General features: G+C 35.5%; 1 protein-coding gene and 1 long non-coding RNA gene across 3 annotated transcripts in view; one reads left to right on the forward strand and one right to left on the reverse strand.

Annotated features, from left to right (window-relative positions):
- DPYD (dihydropyrimidine dehydrogenase) overlaps positions 1–21,999 on the forward strand; it is a 798,071-nt gene that overhangs the window by 10,360 nt on the left and 765,712 nt on the right. The gene's annotated exons all lie outside the window — the stretch shown is intronic.
- LOC121487184 lies at positions 1,841–18,946 on the reverse strand. The gene is made up of 3 exons (XR_005986783.1): positions 18,280–18,946; positions 16,671–16,796; positions 1,841–2,565 (listed from the first exon to the last, which is right to left on the reverse strand). It is a non-coding gene; the product is annotated as an uncharacterized LOC121487184 (long non-coding RNA).

Genomic DNA, 21,999 nt, shown 5'->3' on the forward strand with positions numbered 1-21,999 from the left:
TAGGTATCACAAGTCTAGATATCAAGCTATTGTAATCAAAACAGTATGTTAATGGCACAAAAATATACACATAGATCAATGAAACAGAATAGAGAGCCCAGAAATAAATCAACATTTATATGGGCAACTAATCTGTGACGAAAAGAGGCAAGAAGACAAAATGAGGAAAAGATAGTTTCTGCAATAAATAGTAATGGAATAACTGGACTCTACATGTAAAAGAATGAAACTGGACCACTTTCTATCATCATACAGAGAAGTAAACTCAAAATATATTAAAGACCTAAATGTAGGACCTGAAGCCATAAAATTCTTTTTTTGGGTGGGGGGAGGGTAAAGATTTGAAGTATTTATTTGAGAGAGAGAGGTCAAAGAGAGTGTGTGCGCTAGTGTGAGTATGCACAGGTGAGGGGGTGGGGAGGGCAGAGGGAAAGGGAGAAGTAAGCTCCCCATTGAACAGGGTTTGATCCCAGGATGCTAGGCAGATGCTCAATCAGGCACTCCCTGAAACCATAAAATTCTTTTTTTTTTTTTTTAAGAAATTTATTTTTTTTTAAATTTATTTTATTTATGATAGTCACACAGAGAGAGAGAGGCAGAGACACAGGCAGAGGGAGAAGCAGGCTCCATGCACCGGGAGCCCGATGTGGGATTCGATCCCAGGTCTCCAGGATCGCGCCCTGGGCCAAAGGCAGGCGCCAAACCGCTGCGCCACCCAGGGATCCCCTGAAACCATAAAATTCTTAAAAGGAAACAGATAATTATCTCTTGGACATTGGCCTTAGCAATATTTTTCTGGATCTGTCTCTTCAAGAAAGAGAAGCAAAGGTAAAAATAAGCAATTGGGGCTACGTTAAACTAAAAAAACTTTTGCACAGCTAAGGAAACCATCTACATAAGGAGAAGGCAACCTACTGAATGGAAGAAGATATTTGCAAATGATATAGTTGATGAGGTTAATATCCAAAATATATAAAGAACTCATACATCTGAACACCAAAAATACAAGTAATCAATTTAAAAATGGGCACGGACACCTGGCTAGCTCAGTTGTTTAAGGATTGAGCGTCTAACTCTTAATTTCAGCTCAGGTCATGACCTCAGGGTCCTGGGATTGAGCCCCCAGGTCAGGCTCTGTGCTCAGCAGGGAGTCTCCTTGAGGTTTCCTCGCCCTCTCATCTCTCCACTCCCACCCTGCTCACATATGACTCTCTCTCTTTCTCTTTCTTAAGCAAATAAATAAATCTTCAAAAAAATAAAATAGGCAGAGGACCTGAATATGCATTTCCCCAAGGAAGACATACAAATATCCAACAGATACATGGAAGATACTTGGCATTGCTCAACATCAGGGAAGTGCAAGTTAAAACCACAATGAACTATCAGAATAACTAGGCTAACCTACATCAGTTAGAATAACTAGCGTCAAAAAGACAAAAAATAAGTGTTAGGATGTGAAGAAAAGGGAACCCATGTGCACTGTTGATGGGAATGTGAATTGTTGCAGCCTTAAGAAATCAAAAATAGAAATCCTGTATGATCCAATAACTCCACTTCTGAGAATTTATCCAAAGAAAATGAAAACACTAATGTGAAAAGATATATGCACCCCTATGTTCATTACAGCATTAATTACAAAAGCCAAGATATGGAAGCAGTCCAAGTGTCTATCAACAGATGAATGGATCAAGAAGAAATGATATATATATATACACAATGGCATACTACTTAGCCATAGAAAATAATTAAATCTTGCTATTTGCAATAATGTAGATAGAGCACGTTATGCTAAGTGAAATAAGTCAGACTGAAAAAGACAAATACCATGTGATTTCGCTTATATGTGAATTCAAGAAAACAAAACGAACAAACAGAAACCAGAAATATACTCAAATACAGAGAGCAAACTGGGGCTGCCAGGATGGGGGGAATAAGGGATAGATAAAATAGGTGAAGGGGATTAAGTGGTACATACGACTTCCAATTCTAAATCAATTACTCATGAGGAAGAAAAGTACAGTATAGGAAATAAATACAGTATAGGGAATATAGTCAATAATATAATAATTTCGTATGGTGACAAATAGTAAATACACTTATGTGGTGAGCATTTCATAGTGTACATAACTTGAATCACTAGGTTGTACATCTGAAACTGATATTGTAAGTCAATTATACTTCAGTGAAAAAGTATACACACATACAAAGGAAAAGTAGAAACATCACAGATTTTAAGAATATTAGATGCTAATTAATTATAAAATCACAACAAAATCAATACTTTTTGGAAATATATAATCCACTAAAACTAACTTCAGGTAAATTCAGAAACAGCAGTGGACTAGTAGGCTTGATCTATTATGGTATGTTTTTTTTTTTTAAAGATTTTATTTATTCATGAGAGAAACAGAGAGGCAGAGACACAGGCAGAGGGAGAAGCAGGCTCCATGCAGGGAGTCCGATGTGGGACTTGGTCCTAGAACTCCAGGATCATGACCTGAGCCGGTCAGACACATAACTGCTGAGCCACCCAGGCATCCCTTGGTCCAGATTTTAAAAGCATGCCTGCAAACAAGATAGAAAAGATTTCTGCTCTCAATAAAATTGCATTACAGTAAGAAATAAATGACAGTAAAAATTTCAAAGTGCATGTCCACAGTAATATGATGCAGAATGACTGGAGGAATTTCCTTTGTTTGGGATAGTCAGAGAAGGCCTTGTTATGTAGGTGACATTTGAACTTAAACCTGAAATACCAGAAGGAGTCTGCCATGGCCTTTGAGGAAGAAAGAAAGAAAATTAAAGAGGTGGGATTTGGCTTAATCCGAGAGGCAAAAAGAAATACCAGGTGTGTGAGATACAAGTGTTGTATTTAACGACATTAAGTTTTAAATACCTATTAGATATCAAAGTAAAGATATTAAGTAAGCCTCTGGAAATAAGTATCTGAAGGTTAGTAAAGAAATCACAGCCAGAGATGGGAAGTGGGGAATTACTGATACAAAATTAATGTTTAAAATCCTGGGGCTGAGTAAAATCACTTAGAGACAGTGTAGCTAGATAAAGGGATGGTGATTTAAGCATTTAGAAGAAGGAGCCAGGAGTCTGTGATGTCACAGAACGCAAGGAAGGAGGAAGGAGGTGGTGTAGTCAGCTCTCTTTATTGCTGTTGATAGGGTAAGATGAAGGCATGAAAGTTTCCTTGTAATTTGGTAGCATAGAGAAATTGTGAATTTAATGATAGCTCTTGGAAAAAGAAGCCTAATTGGAATGGATTGAGAAGGGCACAGGAGATAAGGAAGTGAGACAGTGACACTAGAAAACTCTAGGGTAAAGTTTCACTCTACAGAGAAACACAGAAATTGGGAAGTAACTGGAGGGGGAAGATAGAGCATGTACATATGCTAATGAAAGAGAACCAAGAGACACCAGTGTTGAGAGACACAGAAGGGATAATTACCTGTATAAAGGGATTCTTTGGATGAGGGGGAATAGAGTTGATAAGTATAAGCATTCGAGTCAGATGGATGCCAGAGAGGTACAATAGTGGGTGTTCCCATCTGCTGGTTTTAGTTTCTCAATAAGAGTATGAGGCAATGCCATTAACTGAGGCTAAGAGGAAAACAAGAAGTAAATTTGAAAAACAGAAGAAAGTATGAATAAACTTTCTGGAAAGTGGGAAAATGAAAACAATAAGGTACTATAGTAGTATTGTTCGGCAGTGTGTGTTTTCTATTTGAAATTTCTTAAGAATTCACATGAATATAATTGTGGGTTCGTCCATCTGCTTTTGACTGCTTGGGTTCAGACAGAGTAGTTAATTGGGGTAGGATTTACCTGGGCAATAACATTGGTGTGAGAGAGGGGCAGAGAATTAAGGGTGTCGTGAAGAAGACATGGTGGTAAATCAGGGAATCTTATGTGAGACAATTCAGGATAGTAGAGAAAAATGAGTTTTGAAAATACCAGAGGTAGTAGGGTCAATGAAATAGTGGTCTCCATAAGGTCAGGGAGCTGCTGAAAGGCGGAGAAATATGAAGGTGGAAGAGGTGGAGGATGGAGTGGTGTGTTTGAAATAAAGCTTTTGGAGATGGTGTGATCATAGGTAATAAGAAAGCTGAGATCATAACCAAGGGAGATGGTGCCCATGGTGATGTGGAAGGAAAAATTATTGCCAGTAAGGTAGTTGAATAAGGGGCAGAGCTGGATGAACCAAGTGACTGTTGAAACTAAGACTACTATAAATAACAGTGGGGGTGTGAAAAAAGAACTTGATTTACATTCTTACTGCATTAGGACAGAGGGTGATGAGGTAACCAAGGAGTGGGGAGATGATAGGAGCACAGACATAAGGAGTAGAAGACAGGGCAGCTCGGGTGGCTCAGCGGTTTAGCGCCGCCTTTAGCCCAGGGCCTGATCCTGGAGACCTGGGATCGAGTCCCACGTCGGGCTCCTTGCATGGAGCCTACTTCTCCCTCTGCCTGTGTCTCTGCCTCTCTCTCTCTCTCTCTCTCTCTCTCTCTGTGTGTCTCTCACAAATAAATAAATAAATAAAATCTCGGGATCCCTGGGTGGCGCAGTGGTTTGGCGCCTGCCTTTGGCCCAGGGCGCGATCCTGGAGACCCGGGATCGAATCCCACGTCGGGCTCCCGGTGCATGGAGCCTGCTTCTCCCTCTGCCTGTGTCTCTGCCTCTCTCTCTATCTCTCTCTGACTATCATAAATAAATAAAAATTAAAAAAAAACTTTAAAAAATAAATAAAATAAATAAAATCTTTAAAAAAAAAAGAAGTAGAAGACAGAGGAAAAATGATGTAAAGGTACTGAGGAAAGACGGCCATGTGATTAGAGGCAGACATTGGAATAATGTATCTGCAGGCCAAGGAATGCCAGGGAGAGACAGCAAACACTGGAACCTTGACATGACAATGAAGTAGGCTCCTCTACAGGTTTCAGGGTGCATATGACTTGTTGACACCTTGATTTCATACCTGCATCTTCCAGAACTCTAAGGTAATACATTTCTGTTGTTTTAAGGCACCCAATTTGTGGTAATTTTTTCATGTCATCCTTAGCAAGCAAATAAATACAGATTAAAAAAAAAAGATGTATTTATTTTAGAGACAGAAGGTGAGGGAAGGGACTCTTCCAGAACTCTAAGGTAATAAATTTCTGTTGTTTTAAGGCACCCAATTTGGAGTAATTTTTTCATGTCATCCTTAGCAAGCAAATAAATACAGATTTTTTTTTTTTAAAGATTTAGTTATTTATTTTAGAGACAGAAGGTGAGGGAAGGGACTGGCAGAGAAGGCAGGAAACAAGTAGACTCCCCACTGAGCGGGGAGGCTGACATGGGGCTTGATCCCAGGACCCTGAAATCATGACCTGTGCCAAAACCAAGAGTTGGACACTTAACTGACTCAGCCAGCTAGGCATGCTGCAAATAAATATGGATTTTGGTATGGATTGCATAGAACCTGGCATATCTGTGGAAGAAAGAAAGGGAAGGAGGGAAGATACTCTAGATGTAAGGGTAGTGAGGGTGGTGATATCTAACATTTATAAGAGAACTTTATTGCTTTCAAATTCGTAGTTTACGAACATAATTAGGATTTAATGTTATATTTTAGAGAGTCTTGAATATGCTATTAAAGTCCTAGTTCTGCTACTTTTTAGCTTTGTGAACTTAAGCTAATTTCCTTATCTATGAAATAGAGATCATGATACTTTCCCTATCTACCTCATAGTGTTTTGTTTGGAACAGATGAATTAAGAATAAATGCAAATGTAAGCCGGTATTATCAGAAAGCTGTTTAACTTAGAGACATGTACAGTCCTTGTATGAAAGGAAAAGATATTTATTATCATATATGGCAAAGAACCACATAGATAACTTTTAAAATCCACATTAAAAATTTATATATATTTTTTCTCCAAAGCTTAAGTTACCAAAAAAATATATCTTCATCCCATTTTATAAGTAATTATTAAATACCTGCTATATCCTAGGCACTACATTAAGTACATGTGGGGACTGGCTAGAAAGATAAATGTGTCTGTCCTAAATGAGCTTATGATACCAGAATGGAAGATGAGGCAAATTCACAAATAACTATAAATCAAAATAGAAAGTAAAAAATGCTTTGGGGTTATGGTTTAGAATTATAGTGTTAGAATTAAAGTCTGCATGCTATGAATTCACATTCATGCAACTTAATCATTTACTTTTACACTGTTATTTTGATATTGTTCAATAAATGATGATAAAGAAATTCCTGTAACTTTTGTTGCAATTTCCTACCACCTTCACTCTGATCTCCAGTAATTCAGGGACCAAAAAATGAGCTAGGTGTCTATTTTTAGAGATAGGAAGTAGAGGGCTACCCTGGCTGAAACGGGTCAAATGTAAGACAGGTAGAAGTATAGGAGCTGGCAAAGTTAGATTAAAGAGGGTGAATGTGGGTCTGTGCACTTTACAACATTTTTTTTCTCTGTTGCTTTACTTATGAACATGTTTCCAGCCTTACAAAGATGCATCACTTTCAGAAATGTTGAAACCAAGGGCATAGAAAGGTTAAATGGTTTGATTACAGTCAGTAGTGAATTGGAAACTAAAACCTATGAATATGAGCCCAATTTTACATTGCTGTTTATTCAGACATTAAAATACATGACAAGAAAATGAGGACTAAAAGAAGTATAGGAATGGGAAGTCCTTCAAATGTTACCTCATTTTTTCCCACTGTATGCATTCACAAAATGTCTCAATAAGATATCTTATAATGGGTTCTTCAAGGAGTCCTTCACATGTGTAAATGAAGCAAGGTATGAATGGCTTCTCATCCACAAACCAGATGGTTGCAATGGAGGGAGCTGATGAAATATCATCAATCACTTCTCAATATGATGTTAACTGACCAGTTTTGCCCTTTTCCAGGCTACTTTGACCTCTGACAGGATAGATTATTTGTTGGAGAAATTAGGAAAAAGAAATAAGCACAATGGACTAAAAGACTGGAGTTGGTTTGGGGATAAGGACATTTTTCTTTTGCATTCTACTTTGTAACAGTAACAGTGTCACTGTCAAGATAACCAGTTCTTATTTGATGATTAAAAAATGTGATTAAATGGTATATTTATGGCCAATTTATATTAGCTTAACCCTTGCCCCTTTTGCATCTTTAGTACTGTGCAATTTTGAATTAATTATGGTACATGGTGAATACTTAGAGGTATACATTGTGTAATCATAACTTGTAATTTAGTTTATCAATTTTAAAATAGCATACCTGCATAAAAACTATGGCCTAAAAATAATATACCTGCATAAAACAATTTGATAGTTTGATAACTTATTTCTTGAGTCAGGTTTTCTGCAGGAATTAAATTGCATTGAGTAGTTATAAAAAGTTCTTTTGTTATTACTCAGGCTCATCCAGGCTTTTTAATACCCATGGAAACTACTTTAGATTGCCTTGGAGTTGTGAGTCCCTTCCATTATTATTTAAGGTGTTATCATTGAAACATTATGATTACCTTACTGCCCAGTGCATCTTGTGGATAATCTCTGAATTATCCCATTGTTTTAATAATGTCATCTTTAAGTGTTATTTAATTCTTATCAAAATAATGAAAACACACACACAAATAAAAAATAAATTAGGATGAGCTTTTGAGGAAAAGCAACAGCATCTTTTACTACTCTTACCAGTGACATACTGATAAACAACTAACTGGGAGTTGAGAGAGGGGAGTGAAGAGAAGGGAAACCCTGATTTGTAGTGTTTGCTAATTTCTATGGGGTAAATACCTCCTTTGTGGCAGACTTTTCAGCCCTAAAAATGGAGAGTTTGGAAGAGGTTATAACTATCAGTTCTCCAGAACCCATTGGAGATAAGTCTAGCACACCAGTGACTTCTCTGTACTTTTCCTTTTCCCAGATGTTTTTTTAGAGGCAACACTTTCAGCTGTTTCTGTTTTAATTCTTCTGCTAGTATGATTCCAATTTGTATTTATCAGATTTTTGGATATTTTCCTTTTATGTGTTTGGCCATTTGCCTAGCGGCTTTGGAAAAGTACATTTTTTTCTTTTTTTTTTTTTAAAGATTTTTATTTATTTTTATTTATGAGAGAGAGAGAGAGAGAGAGAAAGAGAGAGAGAGAGAAAGAAGCAGAGATACAGGCAGAGGGAGAAGCAGGCAGAGGGAGAAGCAGACTCCATGCAGGGAGCCCGATGTGGGACTCGATCCTGGGACTTGATCCTGGGACTCGATCCTGGGACTCCAGGATCATGCCCTGGGCTGCAGGCAGGCGCTAAACCACTGAGCCACCCAGGGATCCCCAGGAAAAGTACATTTTTTAAAAGGCCACTTGAGGGGATCCCTGGGTGGCTCACTGGTTTAGTGCCTGCCTTTGGCCCAGGGTGTGATCTTGGAGCCGGATCGAGTCCCGCATTGGGCTCCTGGCATGGAGCCTGCTGCTCCCTCTGCCTGTGTCTCTGCCTCTCTTTCTCTCTCTGTGTCTATTATGAATAAATAAAAAAGAATCTTTTTTTTTTTTTTTTTTTTTTAAAAAAAAGGCCACTTGAAGTTTAAGATTTGAAAACAGTAGTTACTTGGACTTCTGGGTTCAATACTATGGTTCAATTTAAGTGACCAAATAACGAATAGGCTTGAAAATGAAGAATAATAATGGATTATAAGATAGTACCAAGAAAAATTTCCCAAGGTATAATTTTGTTATAAAAGCTGTTATTGATACTAAACATATTGCTATATTAATGATAGAATTAATTTAATAAATACAGGACACTTCCACAGCCTTGCCTATGTTAGATACTGTTTTGCTACACTAATGTATTTGGCCTGTTTCAAGGTTCTGGTTCTAACAGTAGTTCTATTTGGAGTTGACTCACAAATTGTAAGAAATACCATTTAGATATTCTTTTTTTTTTTTTTTTTTGATATTCTTTTTTTTAAAGTTATCAAATGCTCCATCTAGTTCCATAACCTGTGATTTTAGGATGGTCAAATTTCACTTTAATTAAAACATTTTTTACTCTTTCCAATAAAAATACATTATGTATTCATAATATATATTCATGAATATTCAAAATCTTCATTGTAACAAATTTTAATGTAAAAGAAATTTGAGATACTGCATTCTTTGTGATGTTAAACAAATTATATCTAGTCCTTTGAGTCATTTCACTTCATAGTAACTACTACACAGTAAATCTGTTAATCATCTAGCCTTTGCTTCCTTAAATGTTAGTGTGTAAATAGCACAAATGTTACTCAAAACCAATCCTGCTATGCAATTATGTAGCAAACTTGTTAATTTCCATCACAGAAAGTCTTCCATTAAGTCAAATTATCTTCCATGCCAGCACAATAACCTTAATTACAACCTAATATCTATCATCCTTGAGAAAAATGTTTATACCTTTGAACAAGTTTAAGTACCAGCAAGGCTTATAGAAAGTATGGACCTATATAGTGATGGGAAATGCCTTTTATTAAACACCTGGAAGTTATTACAGTTATTTAGATAGAAATAGGGAATAATAGCTGATTGTTTCCTAGTGGTATGCCCTATTTAAGGAAAGTCTTAAAAGGTAAATGGTTCTGCTTAGTATGTTCCTTTTATAAAATATTCTATGAATAAAATAATAAAGTCTCACTAGAAGCTGAATGCTACTAATTTGATGAAATTATTAGTGCACAGCAATGTAACTCTTCTTAAAATTTATTTTCAGTATGAATCTGTAAAATGACAGCTGAAGAGTAAGAAGCTTTGTATTGAAAGTGATGGTGATAATTTACTCATCTTGAGATGAAGAGTATTTCAGTGCAATGGAAAACTTTTAATGCTTAAAGAATTATTTTAAATATAGGGATCATGTAATTTTTCCTATTGAAATAAAAGAAATATAGCTGTATCCCATAAATCTGAAACGCTGAACTTCTGACCTGTTATGCCTCTTTCTGGTCTTAGTATTTATATATCTCCTGGTTCTTGCTTCATTTCTACTTTAGATAGGATTTCCAATGAAAAGTGGGGTCAGACATGATGTGAAATAGTAGACAATTGAATATATTTGGAAGCATGTTTGTAGTAATATTTTGTATGAGTGTGGTGATGTAATGGAGTTAGGAGACTTTGTCCTGATCTTTACTGTCTTTTACTTGGGTTGTCCTTTCACTGTACAACATCCATCCATAAGAGGAGGCCCCTTATTGCTCTAACATCCTAAGGAGGTACAGTTTGATTCATTGTGAGTATTCTTTATGGCTCTTACAAGGTACTGAAGATAATGCTATGAATTATAGCCAGTCATTATACTCTATAAGCTCAAAGTCTAGTGGGACAGACAGGCACAAATACAAAAATTTTAGACAGTGTAGATTTCATTTGGAATACAGGATCTAATAATGTATATAAAAATATTTTGTTCATTTTAGGTATCAAGCTTATTATTTCTGTTATAATGAAAGTAGTGTTACTTGGCATTTTTGAATTATAAACTGTATTTTTGGTACCAGAGCATCTGTGATTTCTTCACAATTAAGGAAGAATCTTAGCTTTTCGGATAACATGTCTGGATTTAATTCAAATCCCACAATTGAAAGGCATTGAAACATGCTAAATTTCACTGTCAATTTTTTTTAGCCTTTATGTCATTTGTAAATGACATCAGTGTTCAAGTGATATGCCAAAAAATATTGAAAATTTTTTCTAAGCTGGTTCTCTATCCCAACTTTTTATTTTCTGTGATTACGAATTATAGTTATCAATGTATCTTGTAAACACCAAATTGTTGACAAGGAGGGACATTTATTTCTCTGTCTCTTCACAACCTATATTTATTGTCATCAAGTCCTGCTAGAGCTTCCTTAACAATATTTCTAAGATTTGCTTGTTTTTCTTTATTTAAATAAAACTTCATAACCAATATGTATCAGGCAGTTTGTCAGATGCTGTGGCTAATAGATAGATGATAGACTTGTCTTTAAGGCTGACTCAGTTCAGTTCTTGTTTATACTGTCTGCCCAATGCAAAATTGATTTCAGACTTCATAATGAATATACAGCAGTCCTTGAGTTATATACATTAAAATAAATATGAAGCTGTCATTATTGCTGCCCATGGAAGAAGTACAGAAAAGTGATTAACATATAGAATCTGATGTCAACAAATGTGGATTAGAATCTCTGTCACTTCTTCAGTTTTCTCATGATTTTGTTTTATCTATAAACTGGCAATAACAATACCAATGATATAGGATTGTTGTGAGGATCAAATTGAAAAAACACAAAAGCGTCTGGTATACTGAAAGCCATAATTCAACATCAGCAATTATAAACAGGTATCCAGTGCAAGAACATTAGAAAAATGTGTCTAAATATTTTTGTTTTTTCAAATAAGAGGCATTATACAATTTTGAGGAAAAGGAGTTAAACTGTCTTCTTGTTTGAAATATGTATAAGGTTAGAACAAATTCTGAATTCAAGTCAGAGAATATTGATAGAGATGGGTATATCTTGAGAGCACAGAAGTGTATTATCTGCTACAGCCTGGTAGAAAGGGTTTAACACAGCCTTTTTGTGAGTGTGGATTGAAGGGAGGGAGTTATGTACAGGGGATAGTTATGGAAAGTTTCCAGAATACAGTTTATAAAGGAACATTGGGTAAATTTTTATTCACATCATTGTGCCACATTGTAAAAAATTCATGTAAGTTAAAGTGGTGAAAGCTATTAGCACTCAATCAATGGAGATTAAAATGAATCATTTTTTTTCTATGCTGGCACAACAAAATTTCCATTGATCATTTTTTGAAATGAGTAATTTTTGGTTTAGGATTTTTGACATTTTGATGGATTTCAAGAAAAATACTAACTTATGCTGATGTGATTTCCCATTTGTCTTTTAAGTACATAAGTCAAATGCTTTCATTTTGACATTTATATACACTCTGGCTCTGAATATTTTCCCTTGTTGATTGGACTATCAGTGCTTCCCACACCTAGTTGGCCACCAGAATCACCTTGGGCACTGTAAGAACCAGATTATGAGGCATTTAATAGAAAAAAAATAATGGAATTGGCTTAAACAAGGCAGTAATTTATTTCTTCCTGATGTAAAAAAGTCTAGAGATATGGAGTATAGGGCATGCAACACTTTTTTCTTGTCAATAGGTTTCTATCTTTTCCTACTGATATTCTCAAGTCCATCCCATTGTTCAAGTTGGAAGCCAGAGCTCAAAAAGAAAGAAGGAAGGGAAAAAGAAGGGTGTATCTCTCCCTTTAATGAGACTTCCCAGAAGATCCAGACTTCCAAATATATCTTACTGGCTGGCACTTAGTTGAATATAAAAGTGAGTGGAGATATTGCCATTTTGAGAACTTTTCTGTATTTTTTGTCAAGGTGCTTTACGAATGTAAGTTGTGTAGGAAAGAGTGGCTGTTAAAATATGGTACTTATGTCTTTACTTCTACTCAAGATGGAGTAATAGGAAATTGATTTACATTTTGTTTTTGGGGTCCCTGGGGCCACTCTCAGGCTCCTTACTCACAAGAAGTACTCAAAGAACTCAAAAGTTTTTATATTCATGGTTACAGTTTATTACAATGAAGGATAGATTATAGTCAACAAAGAGCAAAGGCACAGGTCAAAACCTAGAAGAAATCAGGCACAAGCTTCTATGTATTCTGTCTCGATGGAATTATATGGGACATACTTAATTCTTTAAGCAACAATATGTGACATGAATAGAGTATTCCAGCAAGGAAGGCTGACCTGACCCAAGCCTTAGTGTCCAAGGTTTTTATTGGGCATGAGTTATGTAGGTATGTAGTGCTGACTTCAGTTACTCAAGCTTTATACCACCAGTGAAAAATCAGGTGTTCATGTGATTAAACTTCCTAGTCAGTTGGTATGTCATCATCCAAGGCCTCAGGTACACAAAAACACTTTTGATGGACAGAATGTTCCATGAGTGGTCAAGGGCCACTTCTGAAATAGGAATGTGCAGGACTTGAGCAACTCAGACCTATCAAATTAACCCTTTTATGCATACATTTCTACCTGAAACAATGAAAAAGATATGAAATATATAAAACAGCAGTTTTCAAGACATTAACTATCAGGCAAAATATAGTGATCCCTGAGAGATAAAACAAGTGTAGAGAGCTCCGATATTTTCCCAGCATACTATCTCGAGTTTATAGGCTTCAGCTCAGGAAATGGAACTCACACAGAGCCTGGTGGACTTTTTCTGTTGAGAGGACAGAGCTGAGAGTCTGGGGAGACCAAGGCAGCTAGAGTTTATAGAATATAATAATAGGAGAGAGCTGCTCACAGAGAAATCCAGAGATTTCTAAAAGGTTGCCAGTGAATTTTCCAAGGCAGTGAATAGCCCATGCATCTGAGAAAAATGACCCAAACTTAGTTGAAGAAAAATCTGAGGTAACTAGAAGGAATAGTACCTGACATTCACATTGGTCTGGGAATAGAGCCTGCTCCCACCAGCCAGATTGAAAAACTTTATGATTATCAGGACAGTGGGTTCTCAGAAGTTTCTTGTCTAAGCAGTGGACAATAATTAAATCCTAAACCAGGGGATCCCTGGGTGGCGCAGCGGTGTGGCGCCTGCCTTTGGCCCAGGGCGCGATCCTGGAGACCCGGGATCGAATCCCACATCAGGCTCCCAGTGCATGGAGCCTGCTTCTCCCTCCGCCTGTGTCTCTGCCTCTCTCTCTCTCTCTATGACTATCATAAAAAAAAAAAAAAAAATCCTAAACCAAATGCTGTTCAAGTACAATCTCACAAGTCTTAAAGCAAAACCTGAAAAGACCAAACTATTTCCACATAGCTCAACCATATGTTAGACAAAATTTAAAAATATTTATAGGTATACAAAAACATCCCCCACCCAATAAGGTAAAATCTGCAATACCTGACATTAAATTAAAGATTAAATTAAAGATTTATCAGCCATCTTTGAAAAGAAGTATAAAAATGAAACGCATAGTCTATATAAAAATCAACAAACTGAACCAAATTCAAAACTGACAAGATTGATGCAGATGTTAGAATTAGCAGAGGACATTAAAGCAGTGATGGCTGTATTCTACACGTTCAAAATATTAAATAGAGACATAGAAGAGAGAAGATCCAAACTGAACTTTTAGAAATGGCAACTACAATGTCTAAGATAAAAAAATACACTGGATAAGATTTAAAAATAGATTAGATATTACAGAAGAAAAGATATGAACATGAAGACATGGCAGTAGTAGCTATCCAAAATGAAACACAGAGAGAAAAAAAGAAAAGAGTATCAGTGAGATGTGGGACAGCTTCAAGTGGCCTAATATACATGTAAATGGAATCTGCCAAGGAGAGAAAGTTGGGGGGGGGGCAGAAAACACATTTGAAAAATAAATCCATTTTAGGTCAAAGAAGACCAATGAATCCCAAGCAGAAGAAACATGAACAACATTATACTGAGGCACATCATTATCAGATTGTTCAAAGCCAGTGGTAAAGTGAAAATTTTCAAAACAACCAGAGGAAAAAAAAAGGCACACTAGATACAGAACAAAAATAAGACAAAAACAAATTTCTTTTTGTTAGCAATGCAAGTGAAAAGACAGAGAGTAAGATTTAAAATACCAGGAAGAAAAAAATAACGCAAAAACTCTCAAAGGAATTCTATATCAGTGAAAATAGTGCTGAAAAACAAAGATGGGGGCACTGTGGTGGCTCAGTTGGTTGTCTGACTTTTGATTCCTGCTCAGGTCATGATCTCAGGGTGCTAAGATCGAGCCCCAGCTGGGGCTTGGTGCTCAGCATAGTCTGATTAAGATTCTCTGTGTCTCCTTTGTCCATGCATCCCCCTTCCCTCGCTTATGCATACTCTTTCAAAACAAAACAAACTGAAAAAAATAAAGGTGTAAAAAGACTTTCAGAATTTGAAAGAAGTTATCAACAGTAGACCTGCACAGAAATGTATAAGGAAGTCATGTCCTTCAGACAGAAGGAAGATGATAGCAGCTGAAAATACCGATTTTCACCAAGTAATACAAAACTACAAAAATGTTAACTACATGGGTAAATGTATAATTTTTAATTATTATGTCTCATTAGAAAGTAATTGACTAAAGAATACATACAGTGTGTTTATAACATGTAAGAGTAAAATGCAACATGGATAAACCTTGAAATATTGTGCTAAATGAAAAAATATGTTATGAAAGACCACATGCTATGTGATCCTGTTTATATGACATGCTTAGAATAGGCAAGTCCATAGCAGGAAAACAACTGAATTAAATAATGCGAGAAGTACCCATATAGACATTTCTCAAAAGAGGACATACAAATGGCCAATGGGAATATGAAAATGTGTTCAACATCTCTAATCAGTGAAATTTAAATCAAAATCATGAGATGTGACTTTGTACCTGTTAAGATAGCTATTATCAAAAAGAAGATAACAAATGTTGGTGAATATGTGGAGACAGGAACCTTTGTGCACTGTTGGTGTGAATGTAAATTGGTACAGCCATTATGAAAGTCTATGGAGGTTTCTAAAAAATTAAAAATGGGACTACCAAATGACCCAAAAATCCCATTCCTGGGTATATTTCTAAAGGATAGAAATCAGTATCTGAAGATATACCTTCATACCCATGTTCATTCAGCACTATTTATAATAGCCAAGATATAGAAACAACATAAATCAGTGGATGAATGGATAAAGAAAGGCAGGCATACACACACACACACACACACACACACACATAAACACACAGAAGAATATTATTTAACCATAAAAAAGAAGGAAATGCTGTTATCTGTGACAAAATGGATGAATCTGGAGGGCATTATGCTAAATGAAATAACACAGTCACAAAAATACAAACAACTGCATGATTCCAATTAACACATATAATCCAATGAATTCAAATTCATAGAAGCAGAGAGTGGTTTGCAGGGGTAGGGGGCAGAGGAAATGGAGAGATCATGGTCAAAGAGTATAAAGGTTTCGGTTATACAGAATGGAGAAGTTCTAGAGATCTAATATGTATAGCATGGTGACTATAGTTGGTAGTACTATATTGTATATTTGAAATATATGTAATTTTTATTTATCAATTATATATCACTAAACCTGGGAAAAGGGGATAGACATATCTGTAGAGTCAGAAAGTAGATAAATGGTTGCCCAAAGCTGAGAATTCAGGGGAAATGGGAAGTAACTGCTAATGGGTATGAATTTGTAGGGTGCATTGATGAAATGCTCTAAAAGGTATTACAATGCTGGTGGCATAACTCCAAATATACTAAAAGACATTGAATTGTATATTTTAAGTGAGTAAATTATGTGGGGAATTGTATCTCAGTAAAGCTAGTGTAAAGTTACTTGAGGAGTCCCTGAGTGGCTTACTTGGTTAAGTATTCACCTCTTTTTTTTTTTTTTAGTTTTTTTTTTTTATTGGAGTACTTAAACTTCATTGTGTCTTGTGACCTTATAGGGTTATACCCTTACCTTCTTTTCTTTTTTGTCTGAGACTGAAATGTTGTCTTTATTTTAGTATATCATGGGAAAACATTAAAGAATAGATGCATGCTCAAAAAAAAAAAAAAACAACAAAGTATTCACCTCTTGATTTCAGCTCAGGTCATGATCTCACCATCATGAGACCGAGCCCTTCTTTGGGCTTTGTGCTGGGTGTGGAGCTTGCTTGTGATTCTTTCTCTCTCTCTCTCCCTGTGCCCCTCCCTTTCTCTGTAATTAAAAAAAAAATTAGTTGAAAAAAAAGGCAGAAAATGTGAAAAAAAAGTAAAATGTCTAACAAAGCACAAAAGAGAAATATTGGGCAGTGTGGTCTTCATCTGAAACTTGGTACGAGCAGAGACTTATTGCAATGAAGACTCAATGGGTAGCTGAACATTTCTTTTTTTGTCCCTCTTAGACTGGAGATATACATGTGTTCCTCTGTGAAATATTTATGCCCTTTTCCTATTTTTTTTTGGCATTTTCTTGTTTTCTTATTAATTTGTGTAAGCGTAGCATATATATATATATAAAAGAGACTAAACCTTTGTTCCCCCCACAAATTTATACCCATTAACATTCACTTCCCATTTCTCCCAAGTCAAGTAGTATTTAATTATAAAGGCAGATTAGCAGAAGAGGCATCATTTTTTAAAAATATCTTGCTTTAGGTTTAAACTTAAATTATTTAAAGGGAGATATTGATGCCCCTAAGTTGGAATTGCTAGGTCATGTTTGTTAAAGAATTGAAATATCGGGCAGCACGGGTGGCTCAGTGGTTTAGCGCCGCCTTCAGCCCAGGTCGTGATCCTGGAGACCCGGGATCAAGTCCCGCGTCGGGCTCCCTTCATGGAGCCTGCTTCTCCCTCTCCCTGTGTCTCTGCCTCTCTCTCTCAATCCTCTCTGTGTGTTCTCATGAATAAATAAATAAAATCTTAAAAAAGAATTGAAATATCTTGATCGACTTTATACTGAATATTTTCCACTCCCTAATACTATTATTTTTTAAATTGAGACCATTCTCTGTAGGCATTCAAAGGGCATTAATTAAGAATACAAGATATCATTTATTAATAGAACATAAGTAGCTTCCGTAGTAATTATATACAGGAATTTTATATTAAAATATTATTTAATATACAAGGTTATTTGTAATAGAACTGATTTTATTTCTTTTCTTTTTTAAAAAAATATTTTATTTTATTTATTCATAAGAGACACAGAGCGAGGCAGAGACACAGGCAGAGAGAGAAGCAGGTTCCATGCAGGGAGCCTGATGTGGGACTTGATCCCAGGACTCCGGGACCACGCCCTGAGTTGAAGGCATACACTCAACCCCTGAACCACCCAGGCGTCCCTAGAACTGATCTTATTTCAAATACGGAATTGAGTTCTACTTTTAAAAAACTTTCCATTGTACCAACAGTATTTCTACATATCATTAGAAATCCTTGTAAACATGATTTTTAGCAAGATATCTATCTTAAACGGTGTACAGACTCTGTAGGTATAGGTAAACTCCACTGTAGACAGACTGTAATTTCACTTTTCTCTTTCTGCTGTAGGTATTGTCCAGCTTTTTATTGCTGCAAATAACATCATATTTTCTCTTAATGGAAATTGTTTAAAGGATCTCCTTTTTATTTTAAAGATTTCCGCATATACTTTTTAAAACATAAATATATCCTTTAAATTTAGCCTTTCCTAGACCCACCTTCAGAGTTCACAGCACCTTGCAGTACTCCACGAACATACTCAAATCACTTCATTTTTATTTTGTCCTGTCTGTTGCCTTCAGTGGTCTGCAGCCACTTTGTACTAGGGACCATGTCTTTGTCATGTTGGAGATGCCTGTGTTGCATAATAAAATCCAAAATTTTGTCCTGAGAACAGTTGAAGAATGAATAAGAACAAGTAATTCATTTGTTTTCTTGTCAGAACTTGTTGCTGACTTTTTATTACCACAGATTTCAAGGTTCAGTTTGAAGTGTTTCACTGCTGCTTCAGCAAGTGAGTTGCATGATTAAGCCTTTCCGTGAAAGTGAGGAAAACACAGTGAGGAAAACACCGACTTCTCATTTTGGAGAAGTTAATGATTATATGGCTTAAAATTTGTGTAACTGCTGACGAGTACTGAATGGTGTTCTCTTTATCCTCTGCAATAGAATGAACACAAAGAAGAAAACAGAATTCTATTTGATTTGGCAGTATCAACATCCTTCTGTTCTGCAGGGGAAGTTTCTTGCTGCCTTTTGTTATTATTATTTTGCTAAGAAAATGTTTTCATTAAAGATTTTTTTGTTGTTGCAAATTTTCACTAATGAAGTATGCTTGGTATTGAGGACAGGGGGATATTAAAATATATCCTCACTTTTGAGGTTTTTAGTGTGCATTTTGATGGGAGAGGACATGTATAATAATGATTACTAATATCATATCATTGTATCAAATGAATGACTGTGGCATTAGATTCTGTAAATGTTTATGGATGCAATCTAAGTAGAGGGAGGGACAGTGCTTCTAAAATTTTAGAAAATAGTTCTTAGAACTTAAAATTTAGCATCTAAACTAGCATAAATTGGGTGTATCCCAAATATAGAGAGTGATAGGAGCAGAGGTATGGATATAGGAATGCCCATACATAGACTCAATAAACAGCACATAAGTAAGGGGCCCCTGGGTGGCTCAGCCAGTTAAGCACTGGACTCTTGATCTTAGCTAAGGTCTTGATCTAAGGATTGTGAGTCCAAGCCCTGTGTTGAGCTCCAGGCTGGATGTGGAGCCTGCTTAAAAAACAACAGCGTCAAAAAAAAAACAAAAACATACATATAGGTGAGGTGGAGATGTGTTGGAATGGTAGGTGGGTATGAGACTGAATAGTAAGTTCAGTAAGTTTTTATTGGCATTATGTATATAAATGGGAGCCATTTAAGCTTTGTGTGTGCATGTGTGCATGTGTACACATAATTTATATGTGTGTATGGAGGCTGTCATATAAGAAAGAGGAAAGCACAGACTTGAAGTGGATAATTTAATGAGAATATTATTATATTATAATGCAAGTCTTCTGCATAAGGATCTGCAGTAGATTAGAAAATTAGAAAATACAAAAGACAGGCTAGATGTGACTAACAATGACTAGCATTATTTGAATTTCAGGAACAAAAGAAGTAGTAGTTATGGATTGGCAATGCATTGTTTTTGATATTAAGAAATTGAGACACTGATAGAACATGCAAGTGGGTTATTTGACATCCAATGAAATGGATGATTATAGATCAAGGCAGAGATCTCAGGGTTTAGAATATAGATAAAAAGCTCACATTTAGAAAAGTAATCATTAGTCAAAGGCAGATAGTAGAGGTCCAAAAAGCCTTCGTGGTCAAGAGGGGAAATGAAAAGTACAAAAATAAAAATAGTGAATAGAAAGAGTGGTCTTAATGCCATGACATCATAGACCAAAGCAGATGAGTTTCTGGATAGAGGAGTGAATTAACAATATTGAATACTGTGCAGAAGTCATGGAGAGTTGAGAATTAAACTAAGACTTTTAGCATAATAATATGAGTGTTTTCACATGTTTCATTTTCTTGGTTATAGTCCAACTTCCTAAATCATCATATACTCTTTGTTCCATTCTTACCTTTCTCAAAAGAGAAAGTATCTTATAGTAATCCTTCATACTAATAAATCAAAAAAATTCATAGATCTTTAAAAAATTCATTTTCTTATTTCTTATGTAAATCACTTACTAGCCCATATAGATAAAGGGCAACTAGTCAGTACTTGATTTATTACATTTTGTGAACCTGAAAATCATGGTACTTGCTCAGTTTACTAGTTTAAAAAAAAATCAAAACTCAATTAGGCAAGATCCTACTTCCTTATTTATTCTTAAATTTTGTTTTCCAGTTTTTCTGTATGTTGGTCACTATTGCTTTATCTTTGGCATGCTGGTATGCACTTAACCTCTCTTGAACTAAAAATGACCCTTGGTCTTGTAAACACAGATCTTTTGAAAACCAGTATATCTTATCCACAAAAGAAAGTACAGATAAATCATAGTAGTTTTCATATTAATTAAAAAGACTCTGTAAGGCTGATTTTACTTTAAGACAATTTTTGTAAAGCAAGATTTAGGATAAAATAATTATTCTTGAATGAAAAAAGCATAAACTCTAGAATATGAACTTGCATAATTACCCAGTGAACTGGTGAATTTTTTTCTCTTATGGTACTGTAATAATCCTTATCAGTTTTCTCCCTTCATAATATTATCTTGGATTTCTGCATATAGATTCATATATATATATTCAGTTCTTGCCAACATAAGATGCTATTTTAGCATGGATTTTCATAATTATGCCTTTTCCAAATGTTGGTTTTCATTTAAATATATAATGCATGGATATTTTGTAACATTATATCAAATAGTTTATGGTTAAAGTAGTGAAATTTTTGAAGGAAATAGCTGTAGTGTAGGTTCTTATTTTTTTCTATTTTTGACATCACATGGTGTTTGCACATGATACTTGATTTTCACTTTTTGTACTAAAAATATATGTAGAGTATATAAATTAGGATATATATTATTAATGCTTTGCTGTTCATATGCCTTAAATAATAAAATAGGATACTTAATGGCTATTGTTAATTTCTTCATTAATGTGGTTTTTATTTTATTTAAAAAATTTAAGTAATGCTATATAATACTGCTTTTGTTTATTTTGAAGTTTCTTTTCTTTCTTTTTTTTTTTTTTTTAAGTATACTTGATGTATTAGTTTCAGGTGCAGAACATAGTGATAATACAAGTCTATATGTTATGCTATGCTCACCCCAAGTATAGCTACCATCTGTCACCATACAAGACTATTAGAATACCATTAACTATATTCTCTATGCTGTACCTTTCATCCCTGACTTAATTGTTCATAACTGGGAGCTTGTGTCTCCCACTGTCCTTTATCCATTTTGCTTATTCCCTCACACCCTGTGAAGTTTCTTTTTAATAAAATAAAGGTGTAAACTCAATGTGGTACTGTTTGTAATCTTAAGATAAAGCTATCTTGTAAGTTAATGCCCAGTATTTATTTATAGCATTTGCACAGTTCCTCAGACAGTGGAGTTTTTTCCATGATGATTATGGACTATATGTCTGTGTCCCTCTTAAATTTTATGTTTCGAAGCCTTGACTTTCAGTTGGTATTAGTTGGAGATAGGGCCTTTGAGATATAATTAGGTTAGTTGGGGCCATGAAGCTGGGGCTTTCATACTGGGTTTAGTGCCTTTATAAGAAGAGACCCAAGAGAGGTCTCTGTCTCTCTGTGCCCTGTGAAGACAAAGAGAATAGGTGGCTCTCTGCAAACTAGGAAGTGGTCTCTCAGTAGTACCTGAATATGTCAGCACCTTGTTGGAACTAAGCCTCCAGAACTG

Source organism: Vulpes lagopus, chromosome 3 (genome assembly GCF_018345385.1).
Source record: "Vulpes lagopus strain Blue_001 chromosome 3, ASM1834538v1, whole genome shotgun sequence".
NCBI lineage: Eukaryota > Metazoa > Chordata > Mammalia > Carnivora > Canidae > Vulpes > Vulpes lagopus.